We start from the raw sequence: 6,000 nt of genomic DNA, 5'->3' as shown, positions 1-6,000 counted from the left end.
TCACCTCTCGTTGTCTGGTAACCACCTTCTCTATTTCTCCCCCTCTCCCTGCGTCTGTGTGTACCTGGAAGCCCCAAGAATGTTACTGAAGGCTTGGGAGACCATCAAGAGAGTCCTGAGAAGGTGTGACATGCCCTCCAGCAGCAGTGACTCTTGGGGCTCACAAACCCCTAAATCCTACCCTCGTGGCCCCTGCCTGATTCCATAAGGCTGAGGCCTGATTCCTATGACCTCCCCATTCCCCAGATCTCCAGGTCTCTTCACTTCCCTGACCCACAGAGAGTGCCCTTTGCTCCTCCCGGCCCCAGGCCCAAGCAGTTCCCACAGCAGGGATATTCATCCTGTTCTTGGAGTCTGTGTTGGCCTTATCCACTCTGGTGTCTGGCACCTGGCCCACAGGAGGCGCTCAGTATGGACTTGTCGAATGGATGGATGGACGGATGGACGGATGGATGGATGGGGCCTGGTTTCTGGGCCCAGACAAGGCAGCCATAGTAACTGCACATAGATTTCCCATAGTCTGGATTATTCAACTTCAACATGACACTGTGTTGCAAAAGCCACAGTTTAGCTGAGTTCCCCAAACACATATTTAGGGAAAATGGCTCTCTAATGCTTTGAGGGCACAGCCAGGCTAGAAACACTCCCAATTTACACAACTTAGTGCACTTAACCTCGTAAACTGCAACATCCGCACTCCAATTTGTGGTGACTTTATAGTTTCCTCCGAGAACAAATAGGGGTGGGCTCTCGCTTGTTTGTAACCACAGGGCCCAGTCTGGGATGAAGAGAAAGCGAATGAAGCCTGTTCCGAAGCCGTTAGTTCTCCACCTCCAAAAACCCAAACTGCACGCAACCAGCCTCTTCCTGAAACAAAACAAGGTCTTTGTTGCCCCAGCAGTGCCTGGAATTCCAAGGTCATTCCCGCCATTCAGTCATTCAACAGATATTTCCAGAACATCTTCCATGGTTAGGCACTCTTTTGGGCATTAGAAGTTTCTTAGAAAACAAAGTAGAGTCCCTGCCCACTCAGTGCTTTTGTCCCCTCCCCCGCCAGGGAAGAGAGAAAATCAGTATATATGTGATGCCAGGGAGTGACAAGGTCCAGGAGGAAAAATGAAGTGGGGTGACCAGCAGTGATGGATGTGCTGTTGAGGGCCAATCTGGAAACACTTCTTTCTGAAGACAACTTAGTTCAGTGAAGCTCACCGGAATTAGGTGGAAGAAGGTTCCATGGTGAAAGAGCAGTACCTGAAACACTGGGAAGAGTGAAAAAGGGGAGGGAAGGGAGGGAGGGAGGAAGGAAGGAAGGAGGGAAATGAGGCAGGAGAAGCACCTAGGGCCCACTTCCTGAGTCTCCCAGACTTGGCCAGAGGTCCAAGGGGGAAACCTGGAGGTTTTTAAGCAGGAGTGGGAAAGAATATGATTTATATTTTCCCAACACCCCTTTGGCCGCAGCTTGTGGAACAGAGTTAGGGGGTAAGAGCTGAAGCTGAGGGCCATTTAGGAGGACGTCTGAATGACCCAGGCCAAGGATCATGGAGGTTTGCACCCGATGAGAAGCAGTTGGATTCTGAGACATCCTAAAGGCAAGCCAACAGGATTTGCTGACATATTAGATGAAGGGTGGGGATTAGGGGTCAAGACTGAGCCCAAGGCTTCTGACCATGAGGATGGTGGGGTCTTTTATCGAGAGGGGAGAGGAGGGAGGAACAGGTTGATGGGTGCTCAAAAGTCTGGATCTGCACATGCTAAGGTGGAGGTACCTGGTAATGGGGTTCAGGACACACTACCCCAGAATACGGCATCATGCATACTGAATGTTTTACACTGAATGTTTTTGAGAAAACAACTCTCTCCTGTGAAACAGTTCATAAAACCCTCAGGTGAGAGGTACCTTCCCTACACCTGGAGGAAAGGAGCTTCCTTATCTCTGAAGACAAAGCAATGATGAGAAGAATCCCAACAAACAAGCCTAATCCCAACAAACAAGCCTATTACATTCCTGTGGTTTGCTGCGCTTCCCTCGCACTCTCTAACCCATCCTATTTCTACAGGACTGTCTACTCTTCATTAAACCTAGCAGAAAAATACTCAGGTCTAACTGTCTCTTTGGGTCTTCCTTTCCTTTTTTAAGATTTCATTTATTTATTTGAGAGAGAGGGAGGGAGGGAGGGAGAGCACAGAGGGAGAGGGAGAAGCAGACTCCCCACTAAGCAGGGAGCCCAATGCGGGGTTCGATCCCAGGACCCTGAGATCATGATCTGAGATGAAGGCAGATGCTTAACCAACTGAGCCACCCAGGTGCCCAGGGTCTTCATTTCCTTATGAAGTCTCCTGTATCATGTAAAACTTACATTAAGTAAATTTGTATGCTTTTCTCCTGTTAATATGTCTTTGTTTTAATTTTCAGACCCAGCCAGGGACCCTAAGAGGGTGGAGGAAAACTTTTCCCTCCCTTATACTGGCAGAGCTGAGGAGCAGGCAGGGGACCACAGGGGTCGAGTTCACGTGCAAGAACAGAGCTAAAGATGCACATCTGGGAGTCAAAGTCACAGGACCTGATGAGAGCCCCTGGGAGGAAAACAGTTGGAGAAGCAAAGGAGGCTGTGGCCTGAGCCCTGGATGTACAAACAGTTCAGAAGTCATTAAAAGTGCATGTCAGGCCCCATCCTGGTTAAAGGCTTTCCAGAAGCCTTCTGACTGCATGGTACCAGGTCCTGGGCCTCTCTAGCCTCACTTCCTTCATACTCCCACCAAGTCATTCTGCACCAGACTCAGCCTCCTTGCCAGACGCCTTCCCACCCCAGTGCCTTTGCACACGCTGTTCCCTTTGCCTAAAAAGTTCTTCCCCCACACTTGTCCCCTGACTTTCTTTTTCTCTGAGTCTCCTCTCAAAGGCACCCTCCTCATAGAGGACTTCCCTGAATCTCCATCCTAATATAGACAGACAGACAGACAGACACACACACACACACACACACACACACACACACCATTATTCTCTTTCATAGGACCCTGTTCTTTGCTTTCAGAGCACTTATTACTAACCCCCCGTAATTACTTATATATGAGTGTGATGATTTGAGAAATGTCTGCCCTTCTTCCCACACTTGACCATAAGCTCCATGAGACAAGGAACATTACCTCTCTTTCACCACGGTGTATGGTGAAATACATGTTGAATGATGAATGACTAGGGAGCAAAACCAAGCCCTGGTTGATCACTGCACTGCATTCTCAATATTGTACCAGACCTTTTACATAACCGACTGTGGCAGACATCACCACTGCTAACCAACATATCCAGTTCTCTTCTCCTAACAGACACAGGGGATTACAAATCCTTGTCCCTTTGGAGTTATATGGGGTTATAGAATCTGCTCTGACCAATGCAATATGAGCAGAAAGGATTGCTTCATTTTCAGGTGGAAACATTTAAGAGCTGTTATGCAAATTTTGCACATGATCTTCTCCTGCTAAGAAAGCGTGTGTGGAGATGATGGACGAGCCTCCAGCATCTGCAGTCCCTGAGTCACTGTGATAGGAGCAGAGCCCTCTCCCCTTGACCTGCAAGCAAGGCACAGAATCTTTGTGCTTTTAAGTCCCTGAGAATTTGTAGTCGTTTGTTACACAGCATAATCTAGTCCACCTGACTGTCCCAGTGGGCTCACTGAATTCTCCTAACAGCCCCGTGATGCACTGTCCACTCCCACTTCTCAGAATCATTCAACCACCATGTATTGATTGAGTCCCCACTAGAAGGGGGCACTGGCCACACAAAGAGGAATAAGACATGGCCGGCCCCTGCGAAGCTTGTGGTCTTGGATACAGAAGTGGTCAAGGAAACACAAGAAAGTGGAGTGGAGTGGAGTGGAGTGGAGGCACAGCAAGTCTTGTCCCAGAGGAAGAAATACCAAGGTAAAATCTTGACTTGATGGTGACCATTGTCCAAGCAAGTGCAGGTGGAGGTGGCAGAAGGAATGGCATCCCTGGTACAGGGACCAACATAGGCAACAGTTAAGACAAGGGTAGGAAAGTCAAAGCAGCATGATGGAGAATCAGCGACATATAGGTACATTAGTTTAAGAACATACTAAGCTGCTGTTACAGAGGCTGTAAAATATAATGGCTTGAAGACAGAAGTTGAGTTCTCCCACACAAATGGTCCAGAGCTGGCCCCTAGGCTGTAATGTGGCTCTGCCCCCTTAAGCTCGGCTCCGATCTCTGAGTCCAAGGTGGCTGCTCCAGCTCCTGCCATCACATCTGCATCCCATTCAGAGGGAAGGGGAAAGTGTTGGGTGGAGTGCATGCCCACTCCTTATAGAGACATAACCGAGAAACACAAGTTATCACTCTTCCGTTCCAGCAGCTCCACCATACAGTCATCCAATCCAGCCTCAGCCCCAACTCTTTCCCCTCAGCTACCCTCTGCATCCAACCAAGTTTCTCCCCTCGAGCTCCTCACTTTTCTCCAGGTCCTCACTTCTCAGCAGGCTCAAGGCAGTGGCCTCCACAGGTCTCCCAGCCTCCAGGCCAGGCCCTTCCAAACTATCATCCTTAGAATGCCCATCCCACTTTGCAGTTCTGCCCAGGTCACTCCCTCCTTGGAAGAAAGTCCAGGCCACTTGGTAGACCCTACAAGGCCCTCCTCCCCTCACCCTTGCCCACCTCTCCAGGTTCATCTCTCACCCCTACAGTGCTCATCCCCATCTTCTCAATGCCCCACTTGGCTCCTCCTCCCAAATATCATGTTATTTATCACCTCTGTCCCTTTGCTCATCCTTGAAATAGTCTTTCCTCTTTCCAGCTTACAGACCTCTCATCCTTCTGGGACTGGCTCAGGTGCTATCCTTCAGGAAATGGAGTCAGAGCCCCTGAGCTCCGGGTGCACGGACCTACCCTCCACTTCCCCTTTGGTTCCGAATTATTTCATCCAGCTGGTTGCTCCACATCTCCAGTAATTAGCAGCGAACCTGGGCACGTGGCAGTGCTCGAGAAACAACAGTAGGGAGAAAGGAACGGCGGGCAGAAGCCAGTTGGTGGGTTTTAGAGAAGCAATGCAGATTGGAGGCTAAGGGCAAGCACCAGAGCTGGACCCCCTGGGTTCAAATCCCAGCTCCACCACCTCCTGGCTGTGTGCGCCTGAGCAAGTTATTTAACCTCTCTGAGACTCAGTGTCTCCAACTATAAAGCAGACAACGAATCCAGTACTCCCCTCACACAGTCTTTGCAAAGATGAAACGATCTGATGCGTGTTAGACTTAGAGTAGTACCTGGCACTGAGTTAGCCCTTCTTGTTGTTAGGCCAACATCACTGAGGAACCTCTGATAAAAATGAGCAGGGAATAGCCTGGGCCTATCTGCATCTTAGAAAGACAAGAGGATACTTCCACTTCCAACCAAGTTGAAGTAGCAGGGCCCAGATTTACCTTCCTGTCTGAAACAGCAACAAAATGCACGAAACACATGAAACCCTGGTTCTCAAACATTGGACATCAAGCAACAAATGACAGTGGTCCCTGAGACATGAGAACAATGAGGTGAGCCCTGCAATTGTCCCCCATATGCCCAGAGAGAGCTTCCAGGCTCTGGCCGGAGGAGAGGAGACCCAGGCAGAGCCTGGAGTTTCCTGCATTTGGGTAGACAGAGAGGCCAAGGTGGGTAGAGTTCACAGGTCAGAGGTCAGAGAGGAGACAGCTACATAGAGAGAATCCCAAAGAGTCCTCCCTCCAGAGCTCAGCTGGAGAACAATCATGTTCCAGCAGGAAGCAGGCTGAAGCTGTTTAGAGGGAACGATCCTTGGGATTACGCATGCCCCACCAGCCAGAGCAGGAAGCCTAGAGGTTTTGCTTCATAGTGGGGCAGAACGAGGCCTGACGAAATGCCGCTCCGGCCCTCCCTAACAAAGCTTGAAAGCAAGACCTAAAAAGATCGAACTGTTTCCAAGTAACTTAACCACATTCCGGGAAAGTTCAAGAATATTTATGTGTATACAAA

This window comes from Eumetopias jubatus, unplaced genomic scaffold (genome assembly GCF_037043125.1).
Source record: "Eumetopias jubatus isolate StellerSeaLion01/CBP00866 unplaced genomic scaffold, mEumJub1_p1.0 scaffold_6, whole genome shotgun sequence".
NCBI lineage: Eukaryota > Metazoa > Chordata > Mammalia > Carnivora > Otariidae > Eumetopias > Eumetopias jubatus.
This window is presented reverse-complemented; position numbering follows the sequence as displayed.